The sequence below is a fragment of the Oncorhynchus gorbuscha genome, linkage group LG06 (assembly GCF_021184085.1).
Source record: "Oncorhynchus gorbuscha isolate QuinsamMale2020 ecotype Even-year linkage group LG06, OgorEven_v1.0, whole genome shotgun sequence".
Classification (NCBI taxonomy): Eukaryota; Metazoa; Chordata; class Actinopteri; order Salmoniformes; family Salmonidae; genus Oncorhynchus; species Oncorhynchus gorbuscha.
The window spans coordinates 64493105-64517059 of record NC_060178.1 but is presented as its reverse complement, the minus strand read 5'-3'; the positions used below and the strand labels follow the sequence as shown (position 1 = coordinate 64517059).

General features: G+C 41.9%; 1 protein-coding gene across 4 annotated transcripts in view; it reads right to left on the bottom strand.

Annotated features, from left to right (window-relative positions):
• LOC124038241 (bifunctional heparan sulfate N-deacetylase/N-sulfotransferase 2-like) overlaps positions 1 to 23955 on the bottom strand; it is a 194987-nt gene that overhangs the window by 108751 nt on the left and 62281 nt on the right. For all 4 annotated transcript variants that reach the window (XM_046353852.1, XM_046353850.1, XM_046353851.1 and 1 more), the window contains one exon: positions 10351 to 10393. The gene's annotated coding sequence lies outside the window, so the exon portion shown is untranslated. The remainder of the gene's footprint in view (positions 1 to 10350; positions 10394 to 23955) is intronic.

Sequence of the window (23955 nt, the reverse complement as noted above, 5' to 3'; positions counted from 1 at the left end):
TCTGGCTCTCACAGACCTGTAACTTCTTCTTTAAGAGGCTCATCTGTTCTCCACTCGTTACCTGTATTAATGGCACCTGTTTGAACTTGTTATCAGTATAAAAGACACCTGTCCACAACCTCAAACAGTCACACTCAAAACTCTACTATGGCCAAGACCAAAGAGCTGTCAAAGGACACCAGAAAAAAAATTGTAGACCTGCACCAGGCTGGGAAGACTGAATCTGCAATATGTAAGCAGCTTGGTTTGAAGAAATCAACTGTGGGAGCAATTATTAGGAAATGGAAGACATACAAGACCACTGATAATCTCCCTCGATCTGGGGCTCCATGCAAGATCTCACCCCGTGGGGTCAAAATGATCACAAGAACGGTGAGCAAAAATCCCAGAAAAACACAGGGTGACCTAGTGAATGACCTGCAGAGAGCTGGGACCAAAGTAACAAAGCCTACCATCAGTAACACACTACGCCGCCAGGGACTCAAATCCTGCAGTGCCAGACGTGTCCCCCTGCTTAAGCCAGTACATGTCCAGGCCCGTCTGAAGTTTGCTAGAGAGCATTTGGATGAACCAGAAGAAGATTGGGAGAATGTCATATGGTCAGATGAAACCAAAATATAACTTTTTGGTAAAAACTCAACTCGTCGTGTTTGGAGTACAAAGAATGCTGAGTTGCATCCAAAGAACACCATACCTACTTTGAAGCATGGGGGTGGAAGCATCATGTTTTTTGGGGCTGTTTTTCTGCAAAGGGACCAGGACGACTGATCTGTGTAAAGGAAAGAATGAATGGGGCCATGTATCGTGAGATTTTGAGTGAAAACCTTCCATCAGCAAGGGCATTGATCCCAAACACACCGCCCGGGCAACAAAGGAGTGGCTTCGTAAGAAGCATTTCAAGGTCCTGGAGTGGCCTAGCCAGTCTCCAGATCTCAACCCCATAGAAAATCTTTGGAGGGAGTTGAAAGTCCGTGTTGCCCAGCAACAGCCCCAAAACATCACTGCTCTAGAGGAGATCTGCATGGAGGAATGGGCCAAAATACCAGCAACAGTGTGTGAAAACCTTGTGAAGACTTACAGAAAACGTTTGACCTCTGTCATTGCCAACAAAGGGTATATAACAAAGTATTGAGATAAAACTTTTGTTATTGACCAAGTACTTATTTTCCACCATAATTTGCAAATAAATTCATAAAAATCCCACAATGTGATTTTCCATCATCTGCGCCACATGCTTGGTGACCCTCTGCTTTACAGCAGAAAGAGACTGCTATGCAGAAAGAGACTGCTATGGCACCTGGCATCAGCAGCACAATATTGTGTAGAGCTTTGGCAAAGTGGGTGGGGTTATATCCTTTCTGTTTGGCCCTGTCCGGGGGTCTCATCGTATGGGGCCACAGTGTCTCCTGACCCTTCCTGTCTCAGGCTCCAATATTCATGCTGCAGTAGTCTGTGTCGGGGGGCTAGGGTCAGTTTGTTATATCTGGAGTACTTCTTCTGTCTTATCCGGTGTCCTGTGTGAATTTAAGTATGCACTCTCTAATTCTCTCTTTCTCTCTATCGGAGGACCTGACCCCTAGGACCATGCGTCAGGACTACCTGGCATGATGACTCCTTGCTGTCCCCAGTCCACCTGGCCTTGCTGCTGTTCCAGTTTCAACTGTTCTGCCTGCGACTATGGAACCCTAAACTGTTCATATTTACTCTTGAGGTGCTGTCCTGTTGCATCCTCTATAACTACTGTGATTATTATTATTTGACCCTGCTGGTCATCTATGAATGTTTGAAAATCTCGGCCATGTTCTGTTATCTCCACCCCTCATAGCCTGGTTCCTCTCTAGGCTTCTTCCTAGGTTTTGGCCTTTCTAGGGAGTTTTTTCCCTAGCCACCGTGCTTCTACACCTGTATTGCTTGCTGTTTGGGGTTTTAGGCTGGGTTTCTGTACAGGATTTTGAGATATTAGCTGATGTACGAAGGGCTATATAAATAAATTTGATTTGATAGAGGACTGAGGGTCTTCCAAATATTGAAAGTGTGTAAATAGTTATCCATGTTACCCATATTATTTTGTAAATGTATATATTTTTTTCTTCATTTTTTCCCCCATATTTTTTTTCTCCATTTTTTGGGGTGGTGTGTTAGAATACCATTTTGGTATTTTGTACATAGTTATGTGTTTCAAAATGTATACCTTCACCAATTTGGCCACTTGGGTACATTTGGGCTACTTGTGTGGGACACCTGGGTGACTTCATGATAAATGTCATGTAGCACACTCATTTTGGAAGTTATCATTCTGAAACGTTGCACAAGTACTGTTGCCCTCTTGTGTTTTTCACTGAAATTGTCCCCATCATCCTATCTGAATGTTTGTTTTATCTTGTTCATTTTAAAGATACAACAATAAAAATAAAAATATATATATTTTTCATTGTTTTATCTAAACCAGATCTATTGTGTTATATGCTCTTTGGCCTACAGCTCAATGGTGGTTATACAAGGCAGGTATACTAAACCTACTAATGATAATGACATTACTTATGATCATAATAATAATAATAATAATAACAAAGAGAAGGAGATCAAGAAATAGAGCGTTATTATTAATATACATTTAAAAATTCGGACAATTTGGAACAGTATAAACTAAGTAAGTTATGAATAATCAAGGAGAGAATGTTCCAACGAAAAAAGAAAAACAAAGTGTAAAGCTACTAAGTATTCAAAAGGGACTGAGTATTCAAAGGGACTGAGTATACAAAGGGACTAAGTATTCAAAGGGACTAAGTATTCAAAGGGACTAAGTATTCAAAGGGACTAAGTATTCAAAGGGACTAAGTATTCAAAGGGACTAAGTATTCAAAGGGACTAAGTATTCAAAGGGACTAAGTATTCAAAGGGACTAAATATTCAAAAGGGACTAAGTATTCAAAGGGACTAAGTATTCAAAGGGACTAAGTATTCAAAAGGGACTAAATATTCAAAAGGGACTAAGTATTCAAAGGGACTAAGTATTCAAAGGGACTAAATATTCAAAAGGGACTAAGTATTCAAAGGGACTAAGTATTCAAAGGGACTAAGTATTCAAAGGGACTAAATATTCAAAAGGGACTAAGTATTCAAAGGGACTAAGTATTCAAAGGGACTAAATATTCAAAAGGGACTAAGTATTCAAAGGGACTAAGTATTCAAAGGGACTAAGTATTCAAAGGGACTAAGTATTTAAAGGGACTATCTTGCTATATTACAGCAAAGCAAGAATAAAAACAGCTGAATTTGTGAAATCGTTTACTTGACATGTTATTGCGTGAGGCTCGGTGCTCACGGAATCAGTGGGCTATTAAACAAACACTAAACAGGAAACAGATACAGGATCTGTCATCTGTGGATGTATTGATGATTTATAAAGCCAGGCACATTCAACACTTAGGCTATTGATTATAGACCTAATTAAGTTGGGGTTTCCTCTCTCCTCACTGTTAGACAATAAGGAAAAGGCAGCTCATTCTGCTGTTGCCTCTGCCGCATTGTTCTCAACACCAATATGCTGGGTAACTTTGCTATTATGCACATATCAACATGGCCGAGGAAAAGGCACCAATTCAAATGCGCACTGATGTGTTTCTGATCCGTGGACAGCAACCACTATCCAATGCAAGGGAAACCATATTTGCTCTAAAATAATATTTTTATTAGTGTTGCACAGTTGGAAGTCAAAAGTTTACATACACCTTAGCCAAATACATTTAAACTCCGTTTTTCACAATTCCTGACATTTAATCCTAGTAAAAATTCCCTGTCTTAGGTCAGTTAGGAACACCACTTTATTTTAAGAATGTGAAATGTCAGAAAAATAGTAGAGAGAATGATTGATTTCAGCTTTAATTTCTTTCATCACATTCCCAGTGTGCATTTGGAAGACCCATTTGCGACCAAGCTTTAACTTCCTGACTGAAGTCTTGAGATGTTGCTTAAATATATCCACATAATTTTCCTTCCTCCCCCCTGCAACAAAGCACCCCCACAACATGATGCTGCCACCCCCATGCGTCGCGGTTGGGATGGTGTTCTTCGGCTTGCAAGCCTCCCCCTTTTTCCTCCAAACATAACAATGGTCATTATGGCCAAACAGTTCTATTTTTGTTTCATCAGACCAGAGGACATTTCTCCAAAAAAGTAAGATCTTTGTCCCCATGTGCAGTTGCAAACCGTAGTCTGGCTTTTTTATGGCGGTTTTGGAGCAGTGGCTTCTTCCTTGCTGAGCGGCCTTTCAGGTTATGTCTATATAGGACTCGTTTTACTGCGGATATTGATGCTTTTGAACCTGTTTCCTCTAGAGGTCGACCAATTACGATTTTTCAACGCCGACACCGATTATTGGCGGACCAAAAAAGCCGATTAATCGGCCGATTTGTATTTATTTATTTGTAATAATGACAATTATAACAATACTGAATGAACACTTATTTTAACTTACTATAATACATCAATAAAATCTATTTATCCTCAAATAAATAATTAAACATGTTCAATTTGGCTAATGCAAAATAATAAATAATGCAATAACAAAGTGTTGGAGAAGAAAGTAAAAGTGCAATATGTGCCATGTAAAAAAGCTAACGTTTAAGTTCCTTGCTCAGAACATGAGAACATATGAAAGTTGGTGTTTCCTTTCAACACGAGTCTTCAATATTCCAAGGTAAGAGCTTTTAGGTTGTAGTTAATATAGTATTTATAGGACCCTCTCTATACCATTTGTATTTCATTAACCTTTGACTATTGGATGTTCTTATAGGCACTATAGTATTGCCAGTGTAACAGTATAGCTTCCGTCCCTCTCCTCGCTCCAACCCTGGGCTCGAACCAGGAACACAACGACAACAGCCACACTCGAAGCAGTGTTACCCATCGCTCCACAAAAGCAACGGCCTTTGCAGAGCAAGGGGAATAACTACTCCAAGTCTCAGAGCGAGTGACGTTTGAAAAGCTATTAGCGCGCACCCCGCTAACGAGCTAGCCATTTCACATCGGTTACACCAGTCATTAGGCTGATAGGCTTGAAGTCATAAACAGCGATGTGCTTGCGAAGAGCTGCTGGCAAAATGCACTAAAGTGCTGTTTGAATGAATGCTTACGAGCCTGCTGCTGCCTACCATCGTTCAGTCAGACTGCGCTATCAAATCATAGACTTAATTATAACATAACACACAGAAATACGAGCCTTTGGTCATTAATATGGTTGAATCCAGAAACTATAATTTCAAAAACAAAACATTTATTATTTCAGTGAAATATGGAACCGTTCGGTATTTTATCTAACAGGTGTCATCCCTAAGTCTAAATATTCTTGTTACATGTAACATTGAAGGTTGTTCAATGTCATAATTACGTAAAATTCTGGCAAATTAGTTCGCAATAAGCCAGGCTGCCCAAACTGTTGCATATACCCTGACTCTGTGTGCAATGAACGCAAGAGAAGTTACACAATTTCACCTGGTTAATATTGCCTGCTAACCTGGATTTCTTTTATCTAAATATGCAGGTTTAAAAATATATACTTCTGTGTATTGATTTTAATAAAGGCATTGGTGTTTATGGTTAGGTACATTCGTCCAACGATTGTGATTTTTTCGCAAATGCACTTGTTAAATCATCCCCCAAGGTTGCATCGATTATATGCAACGCAGGACACGCTAGATGAACTAGTAATATCATCAACCATGTGTAGTTATAATTAGTGATTATGATTGATTGTTTTTTATAAGATAAGTTTAATGCTACCTAGCAACTTACCTTGGCTTCTACTGCATTCACGTAACAGGCAGTCAGTCTCCTTGTAGAGTGCAACAAGAGGCAGGTGGTTAGAGCATTGGAATAGTCAACTGTAAGGTTGCAAGATTGGATCCCCCGAGCTGACAAGGAGAATATCTGTCGTTCTGCCCCTGAACAAGGCAGTTAACTTCTTGGTGACATGGGGCAGTATTTTCATGTCCGGATTAAATGCATGCCCAAATTCAACTGCCTGCTATTCATCCCCAGAAGATAAGATATGCCTATTAGTCGATTTGGATAGAAAACACTCTGAAGTTTCTAAAACTGTTTGAATCATGTCTGAGTATAACAGAACTTATTTAGCAGGAGAAACCCCAAGGACAAAACATTCAGATGTTCTTTTTTTGAAGTCACTCTCTTTTCAATGGGAATCCAGATTTCTAAGGGACCTTCTTGCAGTTCTTATCGCTTCCACTGGATGTCAACAGTCTTTAGAAATTGGTTGAGGTTATTCCTTTGTGTAATGAAGAAGTACGGCCATCTTGAACGAGGGTCACTTGAAGTGTACTGTTAGATAGAGGCGCGTGACCAGAAAGCTAGCTTCAGTTTGTTTTCTTCCTGTATTGAACACAGATCATCCCGTCTTCAATATTATCGATTATTTACGTTTAAAAAAAATAAAGTTGTATTACAAAAGTAGTTTGCCAAAATATTTCAAAGTTTACAGGTAACTTTTGAGATATTTTGTAGTCACGTTGAGCAAGTTGGAACCGGTGTTCTGGATCAACCGTGCCAAATAAATGGACATTGGATATATATCGACGGAATTAATTGAACAAAAGGACCATTTGTGATGTTAATGGGACATATTGGAGTGCCAACGAAAGAAGCTCGTCAAAGGCATGAATTATATTTTTATTTCTGCGTTGTGTCACGCCTGCAGGGTTGAAATATGGTTTCTCCCTTTGTTTACCATGGTGCTATCCTCAGATAATAGCATCGCTTTCTTTCGCCGAAAAGCCTTTTTGAAATCTGACATGTTGGCTGGATTCACAAAAAGTGTAGCTTTAATTTGCTTTCTTGCATGTGTGATTTAATGAAAGTTAGATTTTTATAGTAGTATATTTGAATTTGGCACTCTGCATTTTCCCTGGCTTTTGGCCAGAGGTTAACACACCTCAAATTATGTCAATTAGCCTATCAGAAGCTTCTAAAGCCATGACACCATTTTTGGGAATTTTCTAAGCTGTTTAAAGGCAGTCAACTTAGTGTATGTAAACATCTGACCCACTGGAAATGTGATACAGTGAATTATAAGTGAAATAATCTGTCTGTAAACAATTGTTGGAAAAATGACATGTGTCATGCACAAAGAATATGTCCTAACCGACTTGCCAAAACTATAGTTTGTTAACAATAAATTTGTGGAGTGGTTGAAAAACTGTTTTAATGACTCCAACCTAAGTGTATGTAAACATCCGACTTCAATTTTATGTAATATAGCCATATACAATTTCCGTACCACACTGATGGACTGTGCCAACCCCACGGAATTTACAATGGATCAGTCCACTCAGACATGGGTGGATTAGATAGTTGTCCTGTACACCATGATATTATGTATTTTTTGCTCATGCTCGACTAAATCTCGGTCGACCAACAGTCTATCGACTAAAAAACAATCGACCAGTCAACTAAATGGGGTCAGCCTTAGTGTGTGCTGTAAGTACATCTCTTTCACTAAGTTTTTCCAATTCATAAAGTGGCAAGTTTGGAATGAAACAAGGCTCTGCAGATGATTGACACGTTGGCCTGCTCAATGCAACAGAATAAATATAATGAATCGTCTGTTTTCCTGTTGTTCTCTCCTCACCCTCCCTTCACCCCACCGATTTCATTTATTTGTCATTGGAAAATCACTCACAGATGCATCACTGCGGGTGATCGGGGCTGGGTGAACATGCCTTTCCCAAACTAACAATGAATTATAGAAACACATTAGTACACCAACACCAGAAGGAAGGGGGGGGGGGGGGGGGGGGAGTGAAAGCACTGCCAGCCGTAGGGGGGGTGGTTGATCTAAGAGGCCGAGCTTGTGGGTTGCCAGGGACAGAGAAAGGGGCCTCTTGTTTGGGTACTGTGATCTGAAGGTGGGAGAAGGAGAAGTGACCCAGGGCACCGGCGCTAGAGCACCAACTGAACTATTATCTGGAGGCTTTAAATTAATCATTCATCCTTTGGGAGGAAGGAAGAAGGAATACAAGGAGAATATAGAAAAAGACAGCTGGTGAGAAACCAAAGGTAACACTGTGAGACATGAATGTGTGACCTTTGTATGTTACGCCACAACATCGAGCAAGGGTGTGCAAGGAGAGTCTTAAGCCCCTTGAACCTGGTCTTTCAGTACAACCGTTGATACAATGAAAACATAGGGTTGGAAGCAAGGAATCATCTGTTTAGGGACTGAAAAGAAAGACTCCACTGTACTGTAATTTGGCAGGGTCAGGCTCCGTACTAGTATGGTGATGAAACCTTTGTCCTATCATGATTATGTACCCCTAAAATATTGTAATATACGATGATATCACCCCTATTGGGCTGCCCCCCTATTGGGCTATAGCTCAAAATCGAATGCAGCTGGATGAATCATGCTGAAAGAAGTTGTTCAAAGCCTGGGAAGAGGCTAAGTGAAGGCAATGGAAAATCTTCTCTAATATCCATTTCTGGTGGCGGAGCAGAAGAGGTTTGTGTGCATGTATCGGTGGGGTGTGCAAATGATGGCGCAGTGACTGTCTGATGAGAAACGGGCTGTCTTACCCTAGAGGGCTAGGTTATAGGCCTAGAAGCAGAAATGGATAATAATTACTTTATCTGTCTCGTAAAATGATATAAAAATAAATATAGTTTTTTTTTCACTCTCTCATAAAGCTGTGATTAAGAATAGCCTAGGCCTAGGTTTAGGCTACAGACTTTCATTATTACTCTTTTTGAAAGCCACAACAACTTTGTAGGCTAGAAATAAGCTGCTGTTCATCATTTTTACTTGTCTTGAAGCTTTTATGATAGGGCTAGGAGGAGGAGGATAGATTATTGGCCGTTTGGTTTTCAACCTCACATGGAGGGATTACCCGAACCGCATGGATAATTTCTTACAAAATAAGCTTCAACTTGATTAAACTTGTAATGACATTTTTTTTATAAGCCATTGAATGTTCCCTCATTATTAGTCCTCTGGCTACCTTACTTTTTTTTTTAGGCGATTCAAATAACTTGGAGATGGAACTCTGTTACATTCATTGTTTGGTTGGGAGAAAGCTATGCATAAAACGATGTAGCATAGCCGCCAGTCATATTCATGGCCTATAAAATGACGAGAGAATGGAATATAGGCTTTTTTAGTTGTTTTTAGTTGTTGTTGTTTACAGCTAGACAAAGTCGCTAAAATAAAAAAAGGTTACTGCTTTTGCCTATTGCCCACGCATCGAAGAGAGAAACAATATTTTCTTGCTTTGAATTTTGCACCGCTTTGGTGGAATTCTCTGTTCTGTCTGGCCTACATTCCTCTCTTGCGTTCTGTAGGCTATATAACATATTTATTGAAATAGGCTATAGCAAATAGGAATAGGAATATTCCTCAAAATGGCACTTGTGTGCTGCCCTGCCGTGCGCTGCGAGACACAGCGTCAGTCAAGATCCAATAGGCTTAACCATCGTCTGTTACATCACGATGTTGTCACCATCAACGATGGCTGTCAATCATCGGCAATTTACAATGCTATCGTACTATTGCCCAACCCTAGATGAAGCCAACCCAAAGACATGAAAAGCTTCCATCCTGCTTGGGTTCAGACCCATGTTTGACAAAGTTAGGCCTGAGCAATGGCAGCAGGGGTCCTTTGATTTCCATGCTGTCGTTTCCCTCCCCAACAAAGCCCCTTCACTGGGATCCAGTTGCCTTCGATATGGGTGGCTGCCCCCTTGCTTCTTTCTGCCGATGCGTGTGTACATGCGTGTGCTGTTTGTCAGTTCACATTTCTGTTTTTGGATGTTAAAATCAGATAAAGATATTCAGGTCGTGGGCGTGTCTAATCCCACTTCAAAATCCAGGTCAAAGTCGGTGTGAGAATGTTCTGTGAGACTGTGATGCTGTTGATTCAGGTATAGTTGCTATGTGATTCAGTCAATATGAGCCATTGTAAGCCAGGGTCCACAAGTGAACCAATCATAGAACCAGCAAATGCAAAGCTCTGTGCCATGTTAAATTCTGTAGCTCAGTTGGTAGAGCATGGCGCTTGTAACGCCAGGGTAGTGGGTTCGATCCCCGGGACCACCCATACGTAGAATGTATGCACACATGACTGTAAGTCGCTTTGGATAAAAGCGTCTGCTAAATAGCATATATTATTATATTATTACTATCATCCTGTGACACCAACACATTCACAAAATAACACACACATGGGATGTGTGAACGTACACACACACTGTATGAAATCACATGCATGCACACAAACACCCACACCCTAAAGAATATACACACAGAACAGCACATCCAGTTGTCTTTGAAGAGCACCTTACCTCAGCGTGAGCAGCAGTCTATGAGGCGAGACGAGACGAGGGCCTGCAGAGAAGAGGAGAGAAACGGGATTCATTAATGATCCAAAAATGAACCCCTGCTGTTCACACCTACATTAATATGAGCTGCCCACCTCAGCAAGCGAGCTTAAAATACACATAGTGCTGTGGGGGAGGGGGTGCAAACAGCATCTTCACAGCAGTCTCTTCCATTTAAAAAGAGGGAGAAAAGTGTTTCACGGTTGCCCAGTTTGAAAGGCAATATGTCCCTCAGTCCTCCTCACAGCTTGAAGCCCCAGGGTTGTCAAGGACGACAGAGCAAGAGAGATGATAGACGAAAACAGACAAGCTGGCTCAATAGCATCACATGGTGGTATGATGCTGGAAGAGAGCCCTCACCTTGGCTTGACTAGACCCTGAGTCACCCTCTCTTTCTACCAGGTGGAATTTGCTTTGTAGTGGGCAGAACCAACTGATCCAAGGGCAGGCCAGAGAGCGAGAGAGGGCTCCCAGTCCAGACCCACAGAAGCAGTCTCTAAATAGTACGTTTTAACTAGCTTCCATGGCACGACATGATAAGAAATAGGGATAAATCCTATCCAGTCCTGTCACCTATCTGTGATTATAAAGGAACTGATATTGGAGAGGTGTCCATGTTAGAGATACTGATGAGATTCATTCAGGGTAAGGGGGCAATTTGGTCCACCAGCCACCCTGGCAGGTAGATTTACCAGCCACTACATGTATAATAATTGAGCAATGTTGTGAAGGAGCTGGTCCCAATGAATGAGGTTTTATCTTTACCTTGTCAGTTCAGACAGGACAACATAACAGCGGAGATAACAAACCTTTTCATAAACAAAATATATTTTAGCTGCGAAAATTACACCAACACACAAAAACAAATGGACATACTTTGTAATGTTTCTAAAACAATACCTAATTTACTTCTTACTAGTAATATATGTGTTATATTGTTTTATTAAAAAAATTGGGACCTGAGTCTTTTAACCAAAATATCACAGACGAGACAAAAATGTTCACCTGCCCCTTTAACCTCTCTGGGATATGTGGGACGGTAGCGTCCCACCTCGCCAACAGCCAGTGAAATTGCAGGGCGCCAAATTCAAAACAACAGAAATCCCATAATTACAATTTCTCAAATATACAAGTATTTTACACCATTTTAAAGATAAACTTGTTGTAAATCCAGCCACAGTGTCCGATTTCAAAAAGCCTATACGACGAAAGCACACCAAATTATTATGTTAGGTCAGTACCTAGTCACAGAAAAACACAGCCATTTTTCCAGCCAAAGAGAGGAGTCACAAAAAGCAGAAATATACATCAAATGAATCATTAACCTTTGTCATATGATGAAGATCACTCATTTTACACAATACATGTATTTTTTGTTTGATAAAGTTCATATTTATATCCAAAAATCTCAGTTTACATTGGCGCATTACGTTCAGTAATGTTTTGCTTCCAAAACATCCGCTGATTTTGCAGAGAGCCACATCAATTCATAGAAATACTCATCATAAATGTTGATGAAAATACAAGTGTTATGCATGACACTTTAGATAAACTTCTCCTAAATGCAACTGCTGTGTCAGATTTCAAAAAATCTTCACCGAAAAAGCACACCATGCAATAATCGGAGTACAGCGCTCAGACGACAAAACAAGCCATACAGATATCCGCCATGTTGTGGAGTCAACAGAAGTCAGAAATAGCATAATAAATATTCACTTACCTTTGATGATCTTCATCAGAATGCACTCCCAGGAATCCCAGTTCCACAATAAATGTTTGATTTGTTCAATAAAGTCCATCATGTATGTCCAAATACCTCCTTTCTGTTCGCGCATTTGGTACACAATCCAAACTCGCGAGGCGCTGGCAAGTCCAGGCAAAAGTTCAGACAAAAAATAATATTACAGTTCGTATAAACATGTCAAACGAAGTATAGAATCAATCTTTAGGATGTTTTTAACATAAATCTTCAATAATGTTCCAACTGGAGCACTCCTTTGTCTGTAGAAATGCGATGGAACGCAGGTCGCTCTCACATGAGCGCGCGTGATCAGCTCATGGCACTCTGGCAGAGCCCTGACTCATTCAGCTCTCATTCCCACCTCCACAGTAGAAGCATCAAATAAGGTTCTAAAGACAGTTGACATCTAGTGGAAGCCTTAGGAAGTGCAATATGACCCCAAAGACACTTTATATTGGATAGGCTAAGACTTGAAAACCTACAAACCTTAGATTTCCTACTTGGATTTTTTCTCAGTTTTTTGCCTGCCATATGAGTTCTGGTAAACTCACAGACATCATTCAAACAGATTTCTATCCAAATATACTAATAATATGCATATATTAGCAACTGGGCCTGAGTAGCAGGCAGTTTACTCTGGGCAGCTAATTCATCCAAGCTACTCAATACTGCCCCCCAGTCCCAAATAAGTTAAAGGGGAGGTTACCGTGGTAGCGCGACTAGTCATGTTTTTGTGCCTGACGAGTAGAAGCATCGTCTTCTCTTCCCTAGCAGTTGAAATTCAAACATAGAAAAACAACCTACCTTGTGATCAAAACCATGTAAATAGCCAACAAACACAAGGGCAAAGTCTCACTTGAGCAGACTATTTTTTCAAGTAAATTAGACCAACTTTTATGCCTGTGCACAGCACTTCTAAAGCACAGCTCCCAGCCAGGCAGTGTTGCAGCACTAGGTGGAATAGGCTCAATAAGATTCGTAGTTCTTTGACTTTGTGCAATTAATTAACCAGCTATGAAACAAAATGGTGGAAATACTTTGAAAACGATAAAATATTTTACTATAAATGTGATCATATTTGACTATTTTCATTCACAAATGCAAGTGAAACACTCGCACTGTGGAGCCCTGTGGCTGGTGAAATATAAATCTTACCCGCACATGTTCATTTTAGGCCCTGCTGGGGAAACAGTTAGGGGAAGGAAGGCGAGGGGAGCTCACAGTTGAAGGTAGGGTAGTGGTGGTGGTGGAGGGGGTACCAAAGTGGTATGGAGGTAGATGTTGTGCTGTAGCCTGCTACTCAACCTAGTATGCTCCAGAAAATGCTCCTGCTGCATAAATGCATCAAATGTCAAACGGACGCTGCCCCTGATGGAGCGGAATCTGCCTGGGCAGATAAATAATGCACTGCTATCTCCTGCTACCGCTATAAAAGACGAATAACACACCAGTACACAGCTTTACATACACTACATGACCAAAAGTATGTCGACACCTGCTCGTCCAACATCTCATTCCAAAATCATGGGCATTAATATGGAGTTGGCCCCCCTTTGCTGTTATAACAGCCTCTACTCCTCTGGGAAGGCTTTCCACTAGATGTTGGAACATTGCTGTGGGGACTTGGTTCCATTCAGCCACAAGAGCATTAGTGAGGTGGGGCACTGATTTTGGACCATTAGGCTCATATGTGTTCAATGGGGTTGAGGGGGCTGCTCTTGTGCAGGACAGTCAAGAGATTCCACTCAGATCTTGCCAAACAATTTTTGTATGGTCCTCGCTTTGTGCACAGGGGCATTGTCATGCTGAAACAGGAAAGGACCTTCCCCAACCTGTTGCCACAAAGTTGGAAGCACAGAATCGTATAAAATATCATTGTATGCTGTAGCATTGAGATCTCTATTCACTGGAACTAAGGGTCCTAGCCCAAACAATGAAAAACACAGCCCCAGACCATTATTATCTTCCACTAAACTCGACAATTGGCACTATGCATTCTCCTGGCATCCACCAAACCCAGATTCATCCATCGGACTTCCAGACGATGAAGAGTTATTCATCACCCCAGAGAACGGTTTCCTGTGCTCCAGAGTCCAATGGCCGCGAGCTTTACACCACTCCAGCCGACGCTTGGCTGCTCGGCCACGGAAACCCATTTCATGAAGCTCCCAACGAACAGTTTGTGTGCTGATTTTGCTTCCAGAGGCAGTTTGGAACTCTGTAGTGAGTGTTCCAACCAGGACAGGTGATTTGTAAGTGCTACGCGCTTCAGCACTCAGCATAACCGTTTTGTGAACTTGTGTTGCCTACCACTTCGCGGCTCTAGCAGGGCAGAAATTTGACGAACTGACTTGTTGGAAAGGTGGCATCACCTTACAGTACCACGTTGAAAGTCACTGAGCTTTTCAGTAAGGCTATTCTACCGCCAATGTTCATCTATGGAGATTGCATTGCTGTGTGTTCGATTTTATACACCTGTTGGCAACGTGTGTGGCTGAAATAGCCAAATCCACTAATTTGAAGGGGTGTCCACATACTTTGGTACATACAGTGTATGTATTACACATCACAAATGTTCCCGCTAAACTGCGCACCTACCCACTAATACAATACCACTCCTTTGTGATCTGGCTCTGCCTACAAAAAAATCAGACTCAATCTTGCAAAGTTAGATTTGTTTATGTTTGTTGCATTGAAAAGGGGCTGATATAATGTTGATTATATCACAGAAAAAAATGTGCTCTATATAGTGCAAACTAATGGGGCGAACTCGATGAAGTTCAATCTCGTGCATCTCTGGGTGGCCTGCCATTTCATCTGCGCAGAAGACGCAAGAGATTGAACTTCACTGAGTTCGCCCCAGTAGTTTGCACTATATAGAGCAATTTTCTTTCTGTGATCGAATCAACATTATATCAGCCCCTTTTCAATGCAACAAACATAAACAAATCTTACTTTGCAAGATTGAGTCTGATTTTGTTGTAGGCAGAGCCAGATCACAAAGGAGTAGAATTATATTGGATGGTCTTTCAATCACCTGCAAGTGAACACACTTTTCAAATCAGTTCAGATCAGAGCACAGAGCAGCACATGTGCACATTTGTTGATATTCTTTCCTAGTTAGCGAGTTGTTAGCCCAGTTATCGGTAAGTATAGGTAATTCCTTAATTTAAGGGGCAGTGCTGTTTTTTGAGACCGGGATGAATGTGCAAATACACCAATAGGCAGGAGTAGCCTACATTGTCAAATGTTCTGTATGGTAATTAATTGTATTTTGTAAAGTGGTTTCTTGCATCATACAACACAATTTACAGTCACCTATTTGGCCCATGGTATTACAGACCAAGTAAAAACATCAATAATTAATGTCAAGCCCTGCATAATATAAAAATATATAAATATTAAAGTCTCATGCAATGGAATTCTGCATTGAACATCACATCCAGTATAGGCTACTGTAGGTTATATCGTAGAAATCAAAAGCTATTTCCATGTGAAAACATAATGAGATTGTCTCCATCGGATTTGTTGGTAGGCCACTCTGATAGGACTACATTATGCCACAATAGCCTATTGGCTACTGTCTAAAACTAAGGGAACAGCCTCAGTGTTCACTGTAAATACGCGGCAGAAGATGCACAAAATTCTCACAACATTCAAGTTTCTGCTCACTGCTCATTTGCTCAGAGCCCCAAAAAGATTTGAAGGAACATTGTTGACGACCCTCATTTACCCCTGGAACATATTAAGCTACACCCACATCCAGCTCTCTAACCACTTCCCATACAAGAAGGCACACAGGATGACATGTACACACAAACACGAGCACACAAACACATGCACACACCCCCGGCACGCACCCACAAATGTGTACAGACACACAAACACCTCCTCTACAGCACTACAACAGACACTGACATCTCCTATCACCTTAATAAAGGGGATGAGGGATCATCTCACTGCTGTTGCAAGCATCTTGCAGCAGCACCGGCTCAAACAGGGACTGTTGTCATTGTTTACCCACCAAAGTTGCTGCAAATCGTATTCATGGCTTTATGCCGCTCCCATGATGTATACGACAATTAACGGTGAAGCAGCACAAACACATTCTGCCCGGCTGGGGATGGTGCTGCTAATCCTATTGTCTGCGCCTTTCGCCTTTCCCTCGCTCTCCCTCACTCAACTCTGCAGCCATACACCCCATACAGAGGGTGGTGGAGGGGGAGAGAGACACGGGCAGCAGGTAGTACATTAGTACTGATTTAGGAGAGGGATTCTACCTGGGGCCCTCAGGGACAAATTACACAGCAGCCTAATAATCAGACCACACCGCAGGCCAGGGGGATGGAGATTTAAGATTCGACACTCTTCCCTAATGGTCTGACAGCCCTCCACTACTTAGCGTGGATTGAATGGCAAACTGTTTACCGACATGGGAGAGTGAGAAGTTAATATTAGGGCAATTAGCATAAGGCTAACAGTTATCTACACCTGTGAGCAGCATTAGCATAGTCATAAACTGGCCACAGCAGAGAGTGAGGGAGCGGTTTTCTTTCTTTCTCTGCCCTTTACATTCTATCAGAATCGAGAGGCAGAGGACAAAGGGAAGGTTTACGAGGTGACATCTCTGAGCTGACAGCCAGGCACTCTTCCTCTCATGCTAATGCAGGCGCAGAAAACATTATGTACAGCTCCAATGAAAAGAGCCAACGTGAAAAGGTCAGGCCCAATGAGGGGAAATCCATTTGCAGAGTCTGTGAACACACACAGAGCTCGCATATTGAGAGAGCAAGCAGAATGAGTTAGCTGCAAATAAACATTGAGCATCGCTATCGTTTTGGCCAAGGCAAACAGGCCAGTTTAACGCGATACAAATAACAGTCATTGATTTATAAGTTATTTTGCATGCCGAACAACCCCCAAGAATACCATTAGCCTAATCAAACTGCGCATTGTTCCCAGCTTTTGTGTGCTGACCAACATGAGGTAGGAGGCCTGTTCCTGATCTTGCACATCTTGCATTTACATGCTAAAATGGCTTGTGTGATATTAAGCTTTATTAGTTAAGTGACAACCTGCGCAATTTGCTAGGTTATTGTTATCTATGCACTGTTGAAAATTGTGTTTTACCAGAGATGTCACTCATCTGGCTATAGCCTACCTGCTGAACGGGACTTTCATTTAAATTGTTAAGGTTTCCCATCAACAATAGTTTTGGTAGTTTTGCTTTAAACAATCAGTGTATATGAAAAAATAGATTTGTTTAATTTGAGCTTTTTTGTCCACTTGTTCTCATGTTGTCTTTTTGATTTAGTCTCCTTCGCTCCTTCTGTGTTGTGTGCACCTTCCCATTTACTCACACACACCCCCAGGGTTTGATACTGCGACCAAAACAGCCGCATTTGCGACTGTTTGACTTGGCAGTGCGACACATTTTGAATGGGTCGCAAAGGTGCCAGTGAAAAAAAATGTGCCAGGTCATGTTATTCAAATCATAAATGTGGAAATGATCAAAAATAAACCAACTTTCTGAAGTGGTAACAATGGCACGGGAATGCCCCTGTCTGTGTGTGTCAGGGCTCAACATAGCCTACAGGGCTCTGGCCTGGGGGGGGGGGGTTGGAGACCCTCTGGTCCAGTCATTCATCCCCGTCAGTGGCCCCTCCGCTTGGGCCAGTGAAAAAAAATATTGTAATGATATTTATTTTTATATAGCCTATGTCATTCCTTGGGCCAGTGTAGAAAAAAGCATATTGTAATGATATTTATTTTTATATAGCCTATGTCATTCCTTTTTTTAAATGGTTAGGGTTCTCGAAGCTGTTCATTTATTAAGTTCATTATTTATCAAACGGTCGCACAGCTTTTAAACAGCTGGTTGTTGTATGAGCAGCTTACCAAAGAACGACAGCGGTAGGGTTAGAAAAGCGGTAGGAAAGTTATGATATTTACCAGTAAAAGCTAAAGCAAGGATGGGTATGCAAACCAGGTATTGAAAAAGTTCAAAGTCTTGGTTGAATATTTGCAATGTGCAATTCAGTCATCATGGAATAGCCTACCTTGAAAATCTGACATTTCCTCTAGTTGGTCTAATGTTGCACGGTATACTGAAACGTTGGTACTTTTTTGAAAGTAGAACATTAAAAATGGCTCAGTACTAGAATGTGTTACTTTAGGTACTTCTGTCAAATGTGTCTCACGGATCATGCCTGTCTATCAACCAACCACTTATAGAGGGCACGTACCTGCTCCACCTTCTCATTGCTAGTAGCCTGCACTGAGAGTCTGGGATGCAGCATATGTTAGCTCCTCACTCATGCTGCACACACAGAAGTTAACATACTTGAATAATGAGAATGGCATGTAGACTAGATGTCGACCGATTTATCGGCATTGGCCAATTAATTAGGGTCGATTTCAAGTTTTCATAACAATCTGTAATCTGCCTTTTTGGACGCCGATTATGGCCGATTACATTGCAATCCACGAGGAAACTGCGTGGCAGGCTGACCACCTGTTACGCAAGTGCAGCGTCAAAAGGACCTTGTGCCTTCAAGGAGCCAAGGTAAGTTGCTAGCAAGCATTAAACTTATCTCATAAAAAATCAATCATAAGAAATCAATCTTCACATAATCACTCGTTAACTACACATGGTTGATGACATTACTAGGTTAACTAGCTTGTCTTGCGTTGCATTTAAAATGGCGCCGGAAGAAATGGCAGCAGTTTTACGGGCGCCCAACCAATTGTGCTATTATGTGTTTTTTCTCGCGTTATTTGTAACTTATTTGGTACGTAATGTTTCTGCAACCGTATCTTACGGCAAAACAGAGCTTCTGGACATCAGGACAGCGATCACTCACCTCAGATTAGACAAATATTTTTTATACAACAAGGAGGACACACAGGACATTCCCCAAACACCCCACAGGACCAACATCCCTGTTACTTGCAAGAGGAAGCGACGCAGGTACAGAGGACAAAGACCAGGATGCCTCGCCAGGAACCGGAGAAGGTGAGTGGGAAAGCTGCCATTATACCGTCAATGCTACTCGCCAACGTGCAATCAATGGACAATAAATTAGACGAGGTACAATCACGAATATCCTACCAATGGGACATCAAAAACTGTAATATCCTATGTTGCACGGAATCGTGGCTGAATGATGACATTGATATTCAGCTAGCGGGATATACGCTGCACCGGCAAAATAGAACAGCAATACTCCGGTAAGACGAGGGAGGGACGGTCTGTGCATATTTGTAAACAACAGCTGGTGCACGAAATCTAAGGAAGTCTCTAGATTTTGCTGGCCTGATGTAGAGTATATTGTGATAAATTGCAGGCCACACTACTTGCCTCAGTTGTAACAAATTTCTATCAACATGCTAAATGTGCAACCAGAGGGAAACAAATTCTAGATCACATGTACTCCACACACAGAGACGCGTACAAAGCTCTCCCTCCATTTGGTAAATCCGACCACAAATCTATCCTCCTGATTCCTGCTTACAAGCAAAAATGAAAGCAGGAAGCAACAGTGACTCGGTCTATAAAAAAAGTGGTCAGATGAAGCTAATGCTAAACTACAGGACTGTTTTGCTATCACAGACTGGAACATGTTCCGGGATTCTTCCGATGGCATTGAGGAGTACACCACATCAGTCACTGGCTTTTATCAATAAGTGCCTCGAGGACGTCGTCCACACAGTGACTGTACGTACATACCTCAACCAGAAGCCATGGATTACAGGCAACATTCACACTGAACTAAAGGGTAAAGCTGCCGCTTTCAAGGTGTGGGACTCTTACAAGAAATCTTGCTATGCCCTGCGACGAACCATCAAAACAGGCAAAGCGTCAATACAGGGGCATAGATTGAATCATACTACCCTGGCTCCGTCGCTTGTCTTATGTGGCAGGGCTTGCAAACGATTACAGACTACAAAGGGAAGCACAGAAACAAGCTGCCCTGTGACACTAGCCTACCAGATGAGCTAAAATCACTGCTATGGTCGCTTTTTGAGGCAAACAACACTGAAACACGCATGAGAGCATCAGCTGTTCTGGACGACTGTGTGATTACGCTCTCCGTAGCCGACATGAGTAAGACCTTTGAACAGGTCAACATACACAAGGCTGCGGGGCCAGACGGATTACCAGGACGTGTGCTCCGGGCATGTGCTGACGAACTGGCAGGTGTCTTCACTGACATTTTCAACATGTCCCTGATTGAAACTGTAATAACAACATGTTTCAAGCAGACCGCCATAGTGTTCTTGGCCCCAGGAACTAAGGTAATCTGCCTAAATGACTAACGTCTCGTAGCACTCACATCAGTAGCCATGAAGTGCTTTGAAAGAATAGTCATGGCTCACATCACACCATTATCCCAGAAACCCTAGACCCACTCCAATTTGCATACCGCCCAAACAGATCCACAGTTGATGCAATCTCTATTGCATTCCACACTGCCCTTTCTCACCTGGACAAAAGGAACACTTATGTGAGAATGCTATTCATTGACTACAGCTCAGTGTTCAACGCCATAGTACCCTCAAAGCTCATCACTAAGCTAAGGATCCTGGGACTAAACACCTCCCTCTGTAACTGAATCCTGGACTTCCTGATGGGCCACCCCCAGGTGGTGAGGGTAGGTAGCAACACTGGAGCTCCCCAGTGCTGCGTGCTCAGTCCCCTCCAGTACTCGCTGTTCACCCACGACTGCATGGCCAGGCACGACTCCAACACAATCATTAAGTTTGCAGACGACACAACAGAGGTAGGCCTGATCACCGACAACGACGAGACAGCATATCGGGAGGTGGTCAGAGCCCTGGCCGGGTGGTGCTAGAAAAACAACCTATCCCTCAACGTAACCAAGACTAAGGAGATGATTGTGGACTATAGGAAAAGTAGGACCGAGCACGCCCCCATTCTCATCGACAGGGCTGTATTGGAGCAGGTTGAAGCTTCAAGTTCCTTGGTGTCCACAACAACAAACTAGAATGGTCCAAACACACTAAGACAGTCATGAAGAGGGCACGACAAAGCCTATTCCCCCTCAGGAAACTGAAAAGATTTGGCATGAGTCCTGAGATCCTCAAAAGGTTCTACAGCTGCAACATCGAGAGCATCCTGACTGGTTGCGTCACTGCCTGGTACAGCAACTGCTCGGCCTCTGACCGCAAGGCACTACAGACGGTAGTGCTTACGGCCCAGTACATCACTGGGGCTAAGCTGCCTGCCATCCAGGTCCTCTACACCAGGCGATGTTAGAGAAAGGCCCTAAAAATTGTCAAGGCCCCAGCCACCCCAGTCATAGACTGTTCTCTCTACTACCACATGGCAAGCGGTACTGGAGTGCCAAGTCTAGGACAAAAAGGCTTCAACAGTTTTTACCCCATAAGACCCCTGAACAGGTAATCAAATGGCTACCCGGACTATTTGCATTGTGTTCCCCCCCACCCCAACCCCTCTTTTTACGCTGCTGCTTCTCTCGGTTTATCATATATGCATAGTCACATTAACTATACATTCATGTACATACTACCTCAATTGTGCCGACCAACCAGTGCTCCCGCACATTGGCTAACCGGGCTATCTGCATTGTATTTTTTAAACCTGCATATTTAGTTCAAATAAATGCATGTTAGCAGACAATATTAACTATAGAAATTGTGTCACTTCTCTTGCATTCAGTGCAAGCAGAGTCAGGGAATATGTAAAAGTTTGGGCCGCCTGGAGAAATAGTCAACACGTCATAATTCCTATAATAACTACAACCTAAAACTTCTTAATAACTGAAGAAGAACAGGGAATATTGAACCACCAGCTTTTATATGTTCTGAGCAAGGAACTTAAACGTTAGCTTTTTTACATGGTATATATTGCACTTTTACTTTCCTCTCCAATACTGTTTTTGCATTATTTAAACCAAATTGAACATGTTTCATTATTTATTAGAGACTAAATATATGTTATGTATTATTTTAAGTTAAAATAAAATGGTGCATTATTAATTCAGTATTGTTGTAATTGTCATTATTACAATATATATAAAAATCGTCCGATTAATCGGTATCGGCGTTGAAAAATCATAAAATCGGTCGACCTCTCATGTAGACAGTTGAAACAGTTAATTATTATTTACAAAACAATGTCCATACAGACTAGAACACTTTATGTCCGATGTCCACCAGATGCATATGCATTTGCTGTCCCAGAAATCTAACCCGCATTTATTTACCGAACTTGATGCAAATGTGCTTCACTTTTCAACTTGCTTTCTTTTCTTGCCGTGGTATCGTGTTAGTATCGAGTATCGTGATGGTATTGAGAATTGTTTTACTAAACCTGGTATCGTAACACTAATTTGGTTCTTGAAGAGTCATGTTAGCCGATTTTGAAGTTCTACTGCTCCAATATAATCATTCAGTGATTTAATTTCTGATCAGTTTTCATGTAGCCGCCATTGTTTGTTTTCCGCCATTTCATTTGAAGGCTGTTGCGCTTGTTGCAGTCAAACCACATGCCGTAATAATGAGCAAGACAACATATCAAATGGCGAGACTGACTAGCTACCACATGGACACACTTCATTAGTGTGTTTGTGTCGGGAGCTGTTCATCTAGTCAGGCTATGCCCACAATATTTGGACATATTTTAGAATGTTCAGTTTGTCGCGCACGGCACCACTAGCAGCATGTTAGCCAAAGACTGTTGCACTAGCTGTCTAGTCTGTTTTATAAATGTGCAGTAAGTATAAAACACAGTTATATAAGGAATTGGCAACTCGTTCTCATTCTGAGAAATGAGGTAGGCCACTTGATTTCAACATCTGAACAAAGTGAACAGGCTTGCATGCTGTTTAAACAGTTGCAGATGAACAGAAGGGTGTGTTCATAACAATTCCACTGTTCAACCCTGTCAGCTAGCAAATACATCCAAGTTGTCTAAACTTGAAATGTAAAGATTAACTGGCTAATCACTAGCACATGGGCTTGAGAAATTGTTGATGAGACCGGTGTTCAATTTCTATATTGTCTGCTTCAAGAAGTTAGTCATTATTAGTGAATTTGCAATGTGCATGATTCTGCTTAAATTTGTAACAAAACGGGGTATTTTAAAAGACCGACTTGAAATCCAGATTAGTGATTATTGCCAAAAAAGCAAGCTAAACTATATTGATAAAATTATGTAATTGTTAGTGGGTCTTATGGTTGTGGAACCGAAACGCACAGAATAGTTTCAAAATGAAACGTATCGTTCCTGTATCTAGATACGCATTGAATCATCTTGAAAGGGAAAGATGCACATCCCTAGTTATCACATGCAACCTCTTCTTACAAGCCAGATTCCTAGCTCATCGCCTGAAGCATCTGTTCACACAGACACACAAAGCCAGTGTGAGGCAACGGCAATGAACAGCTCTCACAATCCTGAACCACAACACATTACACTGTATAAAGGCTGGAGTGTAAACCCATTTCATTCAGACATGAATAGAGTAGACATGGAAGGGGCTGAGGGAGAGAGATAGAGGATTTAGAACAGGGGGTGTGGAGAGAGGTTAGGGGTGGAGGGGAGGTGGGGGTAGGCTGCTGGACGCTGGTGTTCTCTGGCCCACACTACTGGGTCTGTGTGAGCTGAATGGCACCCAGCAGGCAGTCCTGGCCCCCTACTTCCATCTGCCCCAGTTCTCCACCCACTACCCCATCCTTTGCTCACTCTCCCTCCACGACCAAGCAGGCAGGCAGAAAGAAGGCCACTAGGAGGGAGGAGAAGCAGAGAAACCCGGTTTTGCATTAAATGGGCAAGAAAAAGT